Genomic DNA, 12898 nt, shown 5'->3' on the forward strand with positions numbered 1-12898 from the left:
TACAATAAGAGTGCATTGTGAATTGTATTCGATTGAAATGGCGGTTCATGATTTAGGAGCAACTTTATTGGTTGATGATGGCTACTTCGTGTATGAAATGGTATAAACATATTGAATGGACATAGCATAATGGCATATGTATGTATGAACATTAAAATTGAAGTGATTGGACTATTCTACAAAGATGGAAAACAAGGGAATGGAAAAACACGATCCATGTCTTCTGGTTTGTAAGTTGAGTAGATAAGTGCTGTATGAGTAACTGCATGAGATAGTTAAAAAATTACGATTAGCCGGAGGTGACGCTTGCCATCTTATTGAAAGCAATAACGCTAGCTCTACTTTTCTTATGACTTCAGCTCAGCAAAGATAAAATCCTATAGTAAATTCTATAGTATGAAGAAGTTATAAGCGCCAAAGTCTAGGTCTAAAACGCAAAGTCAAAATAAAAACAGAAGACGCATTAAGAATCAAATTTTTGTACCTAAGGTGGATATTATAGGAAAAAAACACAAGACCGAATTTAGTCGTCTGTGTATTTAGGCTTCACATTTGCTACTTATATCCAGTGGTTACTTCTGGTAAAAAAGCCCTTCCATTAAAAAAGTTTTGTGTTTTATTATATAAGAAAAGGAATCACCTTCCTGAAGCCTACAGTAAAAGCGAAAGTTGACTTATGCTATATACCCTAATATCTCCCATAAAATTACGTAAAAACTAAGTATATAACGATGCTATCAAAATTATTTGACTGGAAGTAAGTCACAGACATCCTTTAATGGAACATTTTTTGACAGAAAGCAGGTCACAGACATCCTTCAATGAAACATTATTTGACAGGAAGTACGTCACAGACATCCTTTAATGGAACACCGAATAAAGTCGTTGGATAACTACAACCGTATTCTGGTTTGCAAAAAGACGACGCTGCATGCACCATCATTGAAAATCGGTTCAACAGAATTCAAATCTATTGCACGTGGTGTTCGTACGGCAATGGTCAGCGTTTGGTTTCGATTTGATTCTCCACATGTCAATCCAAAATATCCAAGATTTTGTAATGCTCTGACAACAAATGACTGGAAAGGAGCCGTAAAAGAAATAAGAAATTTTTTTAGAAATCCTAAAGCACAAAAGATTGCAGATTTGAGACGACGTAATGACGAAGCAGACTTAATTGAAGGAACGTTTTCCAAAAGCTATAGTTCGGTGGATATTGTTTTTCCCTTGAAAAATCAAGCACTATTAGACTATTTAACTTTCAGAAAAGTTCTTAACTTTGTAAAAAATGTTATCAAGTCATTTCCCTGAGGAAAATTTAACAGGGAAAAAAAGGTGCAAGATTTGGTTTATCAACTTTTGCAGGAAGTTATTTTTCCAGTTTCCACTTGAAAGACTATCGGAACATATCCGGGCAATTTCGTCAATCGCCTACAAGCGCAGTGGTACAAAACTTGGCAACGCACTTCGACAAATCTTAACCGATCAATTCACAACATATCGCGGTCTTCGTAAAACGGTAGACGGAATATCCCTAATACTCATCGTTCTAACTGACGGAAAATCGTATGATAGTGTCACAGTGCCTGCAAAAATTATTAGAAATAATGAAATTGCAATTTTTCCCATTGGAATTGGCAATTACGACATAACACAGGTAAAGAAGATTGCTTCATCAAATCAACTCGTCCTTACATTGAGCTCTTTCTCAAATCTCATTGCTTTTATTTCCGCAATAACGTCGTCTAAATGCTACGAGCCTCGAGTGGTGGCAAATAACGAAACGATCAGAGCGAATGTTAAAAAGGGCGCAAAAAAATACTTCAATTATAAAGTCAAGCTTAATTTGAACCTTAAAATGGATTTAAAAGACTTCCTGGGCAGTACTATTCTTTACGTGTCTCGTACGACCCCACATCCTTACCGTTATTACTACGATTTAAAATTTGAACGAGCATCACAGAAGGATAAAGTTATTGTGATTTCAGCAAGCGCCACCATGAGACGATCAAAGCGATCAAGTCAAGAAAATCTCTGACCCATCTACATCTCGGTGACGTCCAACAGCGGACTCAGCAGAATTTGAAATTAAAGCAAACGAATGTGATCCAAGTGTCTGTGTTGAAGGTACAAATGAACGTAATACGCCATCTTCCAAGTTTTCTCCAAGCATTGGTTTTACATTTATCATTGCAATCACAGTTGCTTTTTTGTCGTTCGTTGGTTAACGGTTTAGGAACAACTCAATATACAGACGCAGTTATGTAGAAATAGATAACTCAAATGCATGTAGAGATTTTTTCTTCTTGTTTTCTTAGGTAAGATTTATAGCCAACCACATTATAGTTAGAAGCTAAGAGTTCATACATATTATCTTGTATGGCACGTTGTTGATATATTTACACTGCACGTTGTTGATATATTTGCATTGATTTAACATAATAAAGTTTCACTGAAAATTGAAAAATGTGTAACGTTACATTAAAGTCATATCTACTTTATCCTACATCACTTATTGTGTAGTATTATTTATTGTCTTTAATTTTAAACTCGGCTTTTACACAGGATTCTGTGCATGTTTTTATAGTAAAAAGAACTAGCAATTACAGTATTACAAACTTCTACGGACTACGTAAAAAATTATATAATTTATGGTGTGAAGGTAAGACAGAATTATTCAAAGTGCATAAATAATATGACGAGCAACTCACATTTACACATCAAGAGCGCACATGATAGTTATTTGTCTCTTTTTTACAAACCTTTTACTTGTTAACAGTTTGAAGTCTTGAACAGTTGAGCTTTGAGATAGATTTAACATTTGAACAAGTTAAGCGTCATGTGTCGATATGTGGAAAATTTTTCTATTATTTCATTTTTGTACAATTGCTCAATTGTTCATCTCATCTTCATCTCATCTATATTTAACTCATAACCAATGACGATGATTTAAGGTACAGCAAAACGGGCAAGCGCTACACGTAAAATTTTCAAAATTTATGCATATTTCATGTATGATTAAAATAATACTTTTAGCAATATGTTTGTAAATGTAGATTGTCCAAGTTGGTATAGTCCTGAGAAGGACTGTTTTTGTTGTTGTTGACTGACGTTTCGACAACCTTAGCGGTAGTCATCTTTAGAGTCAAAATGACTCTGAAGATTTGACTGTGAAGATGACTATCGCTAAGGTTGTCGAAACGTCTGTCAACAACAACAAAAACAGTCCTTCTCAAGGCTATACTAACCTGGACGATCTACATTTACAAACATGTAACGATACTCCCGGGTTCAAACCATTTACTTATAGCAATGTTAACCATAGCTAACTAATGCAATTCCCATATTCATTATGATAGTTTTGTTCTTTTTTCCCAATTTTAAACGCTGCTTCTAGATTTTACGATGAATATTGAATGAAAAGCGGTCAAAAAGAGAGTTTCAGCAGTTATTGTCTATTTCGCTTTTTGACAATTTTACTGCGTTTCCTGCTAATTTCAAGGCTAATTCTTACAAAATCGGCATAGCAACAGGATACTGTTTTGTTTAAATCTAACAAAGAATTTCATTGGTTTAATTGCTTTGCTCAGCAAAGCGAAATCGTCAAGGCAACAATGCATCTAGTACAGTAAACAAATACAGCATCGGCAAGGCATGACACAAGGCGCTTCGAGACAATATTTTTAACAATTACATTGCTATATAATTGGCAACAATTGGTGGGGGACTCGTTCAAGTGTAAAAAGCTCGTCAGAACAACAACAAAGCTTCTTTGCTTAAGATGACCGCCACTTTTTTGGATAGACTGCAGTTTAGCAGACACCGGGGAGCGCGGGCTCGTTTTGGCTTACGATTATATGGTAGGGTTCGGGTCAGTGTCCAAGGTGTCCGCTAAACTTCAGTAGTCCCGGCAGAAACACACTACGCAGTCACAAACCTGGAAAACGATGTAAATTAGTAACAATTACACTTCTCATTTCTATTGATCATTTTGACCCAAAATAAATTCAAGCATTTGAACAAAAACAATAAAAATCATAAGGCCGTATCTTTTCTTTGCATAATCTATATTCTTAAAGGACATTGGACGTATATTTTAAGTTAGGCTTAATTAACGGGAAATATCGCATAGACTTATAATATACCTTTGTTAGTTCAACCAAAGTTTTTGTCTTCATGTAAGAAAGGTTTTTCTGACTCCAATTTCAAAGTTCCGCGGCCATTTTGATTTGTTTTGAATATATGATTTGATTTGTCATGTTATGTTGTGTAGTGTGTGACTGTGTCATATTATAGATTATAAGATACAACGGATATTATGTTGATGTAAAATAATAGTAAAGTCATGTTAAGTCATGTTAAGTTATAATAGTATAGTCATGTTAAGGTGGCTCGATAGGCAAAATTCGCCATTTCCAAAAGCTTATGTTATCATTACAGAATTATTGGAATGCCATGATTTTTGGGGGACAGAAACAAAACACTTAAGCAAATTAACCATAAAAAATTGGTATATATTCATACAATTCTAAAAGTGTAGTGACCTGGCAAGTTGAGCCTGTTTTTCCGGCAATGAAAATTATGGGGTCCCAAGAAACTTATTATTGCTAAAACTATAATAGGTGTGGTTCCCAATCTTTTATCATATTATAAACAATCATTGAGCTATGCAATGAACTAGAATCAGCTTGATATGGCTATCCTTTCATTAAAAATTAGTATCTTGAAGTAAGGTAATAAAAATCGTCAAAATTCCATTGACCAAAATGCTTATAACTTGTGTTGAGTTAGTGCCACATCAAAAATTCTACTTCTTTGCACAAATAATATGATCATAAATCTTCAGTGAAAATTTCAGATCAGTAGGTCTAATAGTTCTTCAGAAATCACGAAAAACATATTCGGTCTAGGCTGAAAATGATAAATTGAGAAAATTAGCTGCAAAGTTTAGGATCACCAAAGCAATGCTCCAGCTTAATAGCGGTTGCCTTCTTTTTCTGTAAGTTTGTCAAAATATCCTTTTTTTCTTTGTCTTATTCTCTTTCTCCTACTTTTCTGCTTCTCTGAGCTGTTTCTGGTTGAATGACGAAGACAGTCATTGTCCGTTTTTTTCATTCCAGCCTTAGTATTATAGCCAGGAATGATACCCATGTTTTGCAACACATCTAATATTGCTTTAGAGCCGATGATATTGTAGGAATAAGAATCGTCCATGTACGGAAAGTTGTGGTTGCCAAACCATGAAATGCAACAATACATGATGAAAATTTAAAAGCCTTGAAATGTCAAATACCTCAAATCCAATTTCAATTTACTTGGCATATTTGAAATGAGTGTAAAGTGCATCAGATGACCAATACTTCCCTCGTATGCATTTGTACATGCAAGATGGAAATGGCCTACGACATTTCTTGCCAAGAATATGAAAAATCCATCTCGAACATCTTCGATACGCAACATGACGGTATATTTTGTGTATGACTGCAAGTTTGTCATCACCTAACGGACTGTTTTCTTCAATATACTGCCAAGTATCTATTTCTAGGCGTTTTGCCGATATGTTTTGATTGAAGGAAGCAAGTTCAGTCACGCAAGACAAGCCTGCATCCTGTGCCGATTTAAGTTTGCCATCATATTCGTCATATTCAACCGCTTTTTCATGAAAGCAAAAGCATTCAATCGTTTTTGCCATCAACTCACAATGGCGGCATTTACACCAACTGAGTGAAGTTTTACGCCAACTATACATATCTTCAAACTCCTCGTGTATCTGATCATCTACTTCGCTCGACGAAGAACTTTCTGAGTCAGAATTCTCACTCTCTACAAATTTATCTGGCATTGGCTCAAACATATATGGCTGAACCATAGCATCTTTGTTAATATTTTCCATTTTGAGTGCTGTAACAGCAGTGAAAAGTCCCAAACTTTGCGTAATAAATGAGAATGCTTGTCAATTTGCAATATAAACAATGTTCATCAGCGAAAGTCTCCCTGTTGTGACGTCACATATGAAATCTAATTATTTTGGCTGCTCATTTCAAGATGGCGGAACAGCCCTTGAAATAAGCAAACTTTCATTCTAAATTGCGCTTTAAATATATATTTTCAAACCGGAAAAATAATGTTTTACGGAATACTAAACTGCAATGAATGATATCGCGACATGAAAAAATATATGTCCCATGTCCTTTAAGATGATTTAAATTCCGTTGTATAATTAAAATCATTTCGCCCCCTATCGACGACACATGACGCTTAACTTGTCCAAATGTTAAATCTATCTCAAAGTTCAACTATTCAAGACTTCAAGCTGCTAGCGTGTGAAAGGTTTGTAAAAAAAGACAAAAATCCAACATGTCATTGCGGGCTTTTGATGTATAAATGTAACATTAAATGTGAGTTGCTTGTCGTATTGTTTATGCACTTTGAATAATTCAGTCTCACTCTAACACCATAAATTATATATATTTTTACGTAGCCTGTAGAAGTTTGTAATCTTGTAATTGAAAATCAATCAAATAAAGTTACAAATACAAACAACAACAATTTTTACTTAACAAAATCAAATATCACTGTCTTTCAAAAGATTGCGTATTTATGATGATAATGTTTGTATGTTAAGGAATTTCAATTTCTTTGTAAGCAATTATTATTCGTTAGGTCCACACCGTCTATTAGCTAAATATGTGTTATTTCATTCACCGTTTGATATTAATAAATGACATTTATGACTCATGAAGGAAATTCGTTTTAAAATTATAAATGGACATATTTTCTATCATGGAATAGTTTAAATATTTAAGTCGTTTAACATGTAGAAATTTTGATCCTAAAATCGGTTTATCTTTAAAATGATATCGCTCATTAAATTTAGATTTCCTGATTTTTTATGCAGCTAAAGAATGTCGATAATCTTTGTAACGATACAAGTCTTTCGTTTCTCTTGGTTCTTGTAACTCGTGTCGAAATATGCCAAATTTTATTGGTGTCAATCATCGCTTTTCGTATTTAATTCAAGTCTATAAAGTACGTAGTATAGAGCGATCTTTGACTTTTAGTATAATGCTACTACTTTAGAAATGTAGCTTTTTGAAGTGCCTGAAAAATACCATTTATACCAAACAATCTTTTAGACTTTATACTAAAAACACAATATCTGAGATCATTGAGAATTTGTTATAGACGGCTTTGTGCAAAGCTTATGATACCAGGCACTTGCCTTACAAACTTGTCAAACTTTTTACTTTTCGGTTTTGCTGCGTTTCCTTCTAATTTTTACAACGTCGGCTTAAAAACGGAGCTATTATTGATTAGTTCGAATACAACAAAGAATTTCATTGGTTTGATTTTTTGCCTAGCTTAGGATCGGGTATACACATGTTACAGCAAACAAATACAGCATCGGTAAGACGTTGTACAAAAGGCACGGCAAGACTATATGTTTAAATTTTACATTGCGCTATGTAATCGGAAACAATTGGTGGGGGACTCGTTCAAGTGTAAAAAGCTCGTCAAAGCAACAACAAAGCTTCTCTGCTTAGGATGACCTCAAATATTTTCAACAGATAATGGATTATTAAAACTAAACACGAAATTCCTGAACACTACGATATAAATGAAAGTCTTTTTTAAAACACTTCATATTCAGCAGTACAGTTCTGTTCGATAGGTTGGAAGGTGTTTGTTGTCAATACGCGATAATTGTAAATGGGATTCATTTTAACTTCACGTTCATAGACTAATTTTTAGCTTGAGATTGCGATGACACATATCGAGCTCTCATAGTAGTTTAATTTTAAGATCTGTAAAATCATTCCATTGAAACAGTAAACAAAAGATTATCATGTCAGGACAATTCTTTATTAGAAAGCTCTACATGCTAAAAATGAGTCATAACTCATAACCCTCTCCCTGATGCAATATACCCATGTAGTATCCTCCCCTAAGGCATAAAATATTAAAATTTATTGTTCAACAAAATCGATCACCTTCCATAGGAACATTTCGACTCTGATTTTGTAAAGATTAAAAATATTATGACGATGATATTTCTTATGAAAGTAGTTGCTTTAGGCTTTGGTTCCCCATGTTTCATTAAATACACATATATTTATAAAGATACGATTACTAATGTTAGCCACTGCCACAGTTCCAACTTCTAGTCTCTCACTAGTGTTATCCACCGCCATAGTTCCACCTTCTGGTCTCTCACTTGTGTTAGCCACTGCCACAGTTCCATCTTCTGGTCTCTCACTAGTGTTAGCCACTGCCACAGTTCCACCTTTTGGTCTCTCACTAGTGTTAGCCACTGCCACAGTTCCATCTTCTGGTCTCTCACTAGTGTTAGCCACTGCCACAGTTCCATCTTCTGGTCTCTCACTAGTATTAGCCACCGTTACGGTTCCACCTTCTGGTCTCTCACTTGTGTTCGCTAGTGCCAAAGTTTCATCTTCTGGTCTCTCACTTGTGTTAGCCACCGTTACGGTTCCACCTTCTGATCTCTCACTAGTGTTAGCTACCGTTACGGTTCCACCTTCTGGTCTCTCACTTGTGTTAGCCACCGTTACGGTTCTACCTTCTGATCTCTCACTAGTGTTAGCTACCGTTACGGTTACACCGTCTGGTATCTCACTAGTGTTAGCCACCGTTACGGTTCCACCTTCTGGTCTCTCACTAGTGTTAGCTACCGCCACAGTACCACGTTCTGGTCTCTCGCTAGTGTTAGCTACCATAAAAGCTCCACCTTCGGTCTCTCACTAGTGTTAGCCACCGCCACAGTACCACGTTGTGATCTCTAGCTAGTGTAAGCCACCGCCATAGTTCCACATTCTGGTCTCTCACTAGTGATAATATAACTGGAGTATTCAAGTGGTCCCTTTTCCTTCGCACGAAGTTACAATAAGAGTGCATTGTAAATTGTATACGATCGAAATGGCGTTTCATGATATAGAAGTTACTTTATTGGTTAAAATTTCGGTTACTTAGTGTATGAAATAGTATAAACATATTGAATGGACATCGCATAATGGCATATGTACGCATGAACAATAACATTGAAGTGATTGGACTGTTCTACAAAGATGGAAAACAAGCGAATGGAAAAACACGATCCATGTCTTGTGGGGTTTGTAAGTTGAGTAGATAAATGCTGTATGAGTAACTGCATGAGATAGTTAAAAAAGGATCCTGATGGTCTATTTTTATAATTTGAGCCTTAATTATGAAAAACACCCAAATTAGGAAAAAATGTCAATAAAAGATGTCACTTGCTTTGAGGAAATAGCTGGCTTTCACTTGCTACATTTTCTGATTACATTAAACGTTTATAAAGAAAATTGCAATGCTGCAAGTAGGGTTCATTAAATTCTAAAATAGAAATGTTACAACAAATGTCTATGATATACACGTAAAAACTGCGCGGTGAGAAAAAAAGGAAGAGACCTACAAATTCACCTGAATCAGACTGACCACGAAAACGTTTGGAAATCAGGTATTAAAGTTTTGTTCTTTTCACTATATTTAAGTTTTGTTTTTGATCACTCATTATGCTGACATTTATAACGTGTTTTTTATAGAGTAGCGCTATGTTTCAACACCTACTAAATGGACAATGAATGAACCGAGCAAGTCAGACAGAAGCACTCTGAAGCAAGCGTCCTCCCTGAAAGACTCACACTTGCGACTTTAGTTATGCATAATGTTCACTAGTATAGCACATTTTCAAATTCAACCGTTAAAAATTTCCGTAAAATTAAGTTTTCACAATTGTTAAATATTCTGACAAAACACACGAGTGAAAGCCAGCTATTAATGAAGGTCTTTAATGAAGCAATATAGAAATTTAAAATCTAATGAAATCTAGTAGACATCAAAAATGATTTTTATGCAAGTCATGACGTCACTCTGGTCATTTAATTTTTCATTGTTATTGGCAGGTGAATGGTCAGGTCATACAGACTGAATAATTTTTTCTCATGATTTATATATAGACTTCTGTTAGTTTTTATTTTTCATCTACTTATTAAAAATTCTGTTAGCACTCTGCACTCTTTCATTTTTTGTTCCCTACCAAAGTTTGCGTTTCTTTTGTTCCAACACAAAATATTCACTGTGTTTAATAGGGTAGCCAGCCCACTTTTTTGTCGCTCTGTAAATTTAAATTTTTATATGAACGACTTACGATCTGACTACGCTGCATGTTAAAGTAGATCATCGGGATCATTGGAAACAACAAAAATATGAAACATCTTAAAACTACAAAAATTTGAAGAAACTTTTCAAAATTTTCGATCTTTTTTTTATTAGAGGGTTTTTTACCAGATCCACCTGTTTTCCCTCCCATTTCGTTTTATTTTGAAAAGAAAAACAGTTTCTAGATTTGGGGCCAAGCGAAGCCATTTGTCATAACATTATTTATCGTAGTTATCATGAATATTCACGTTTCTTTTTCATTTCTTGGCGTTTAGGTTTATCTCCTAAAACACTGCAATTTAACAAAATAGATATGCTATGCGTACATATTGGTACCCTGCAATTATACAGCTACTGAATGAAGTAGATTTAATTAACATAGTTAAAATAAAATTATATATTTAATACTATTTACGTCAAACTCGCTCAAGATTGGAAAATGTTCTTTACTTATATGACCTGGCACAAGCCAAACTTCCAAAGACTTCCTTAGTTCTAACCTTAAACATGAGTCATATTTTAACCTTATTTGCGTGAACATAATTTTCACTTTGAATGAAAATGGTTATAACTTGCTAAAATTTTTCGTCAGATAAACCATTGGAAGCTCAACTAACTGTTTCCACCCAAGGTTTATGCATATCTTGTACGCTGATGACTTTGGAGACGTTTTCCAAATTGTTTAGTTTTTTATACACCCTGTAGACTACATGGCAAAGCAATATAGCTTCACAAGAAGCGCCGTGAACATTTCAAATATCGTATGGTCTAATCACCGTACCTATATTAACAAACGGATTGAGAGGGAAAGTCCCCCCCTCCAAGTCAACCCCTCCCCTCAAATGATCAATGTCCTAACTAAATCAAACATCTACAGCCTGCACTTTGTGAGGTAAATAAATCTAGAGATGATGTTCCTCATCTAGTTTTACAGATATCTAGTTAATAAACTAACCTTCCAGCCCAGGGTCACCCTAAGGAAAACATAGAACTGTCAAAGCCTTGAATCTGACATTCTCCTTTAGACTTTATTTCTTTACAAAGTAATTTATTTTTATATTATAACTCAATACTAATATTTATTGTATGATTTATCCTAATGTTTATTTGAATGACCAAATTTTATGACATAAATTGCGACTTTAAATAAGGTCTTTTACAAGTAAGAAAATTTAAAAATAAGCAAATGTTAAACACAGGAAGAATGCATTTACACACTGCGGAAGAACGCTACCGAATCTATTTTTGTGAAATGTTGATTCATGCAACACAGAGCTTTCAAAACTATACTTTTGATCATATGTTACTTTAACATATGTTAGTGTTAAGGTTTACTTTCATTGCATCCTTTACTGTTATATGTATAGTGTTTTTTTATTGATCATAATTATTTAAAGTTGCGTGCAGTTGATAATTAAAATGTATTGATAATTTACAATGGGTTATTCAATAACAAAGGTCTTTTTATAATATGAACTGACTTTTGCAATAATATACATGTATGGAATTTTTGATTAGCGAAGTGAAAAAATCGATTTAAAGTTTTCAAAAATTGTGTCTTAATCATTCACATTCAAATCCTATTTTAGAAAGGTGATCCCTTTATTCCTGAGTTGAAACTTGTTAACCTTTATATTATTTAAAGTAGTCCTTTGGAAGTTGACTCATTTCAATGTTATTATGTACTCTGCATGAGGCTCTTATTTATGTATTTTATTTCAATAACCATTGTTTTTAGTCAGTGATGTACACCTAGCTATAGAACTAGAATGTTCTACAGAGATGTCATTAATGTTTTGTAATATTGAAGGAGATCCTGACTCACTTTTCATCTTCGTTCGTTGTTTAAATGTGTTTATGTAACAAAACTCGCATGGATAAAAATAATGTTACAATAAGGCATGAACTATAATCACCATTTTTAACTGATATATATGTGGTCTTATTGTTTATTTTAAATCTCTCATCCGTTTGTTTAGTATGTGAAATGTAAAGAACTAAAGCAAGCATAGTTTTGTTCACACGGTCGTCTTACTTTTGAAAGGAAAGTAATTTTAGAAAAATTAAGCGATATTTTAGAACTACACTAAGCACATAACAAATTGGCTAAAACAGCATCTCGATAAAATATGACTAAACATGCATGAGAAATCATATCTAAATTGATATACCAGCTTTCTAAATATTGACAATAAGCTGCATGGTAAAGGAAAGCAAAACCTGTTCAAAGATATGGGAGAGGTGAAATAGCATACTTGTCTATGGAAAAAATGGGAATCTGTGAAAATTGATGTGGGGGGGATAGCATGTCCAATCATGCATCACCTCCATTTTTTGCCGACGCCACTTTTGACTAATCGTTGTGTGTCTAACAAAATGGTGTTAATTGTATTAAGTAAACCCTTCATTTTAAAAGTAAGAACATTTGTAAAATAAGCAAATGTTAAACACAGCAAGAATGTATTTACACAGAAAAAGAACGCAACCAAATCTACTTTCGGGAAATGTTGATTCATGCGACACAGTGAGCTTTTAAATTTATACCTTTGATCATATTCAACAGTTTTAAGATTTACTTTCATTGCAACCATTACTGTTGTATCTACAGTGTCTTTATTGATCATAAGTAAATATAATTGCGTGCAATTGATGTTCGCCATGTATTCGTAATTTACAATGGTTTATTTAATAACAAAGGATTTTT

Source organism: Xenia sp. Carnegie-2017, unplaced genomic scaffold (genome assembly GCF_021976095.1).
Source record: "Xenia sp. Carnegie-2017 unplaced genomic scaffold, XeniaSp_v1 HiC_scaffold_23, whole genome shotgun sequence".
Taxonomy (NCBI): Eukaryota; Metazoa; Cnidaria; class Anthozoa; order Malacalcyonacea; family Xeniidae; genus Xenia; species Xenia sp. Carnegie-2017.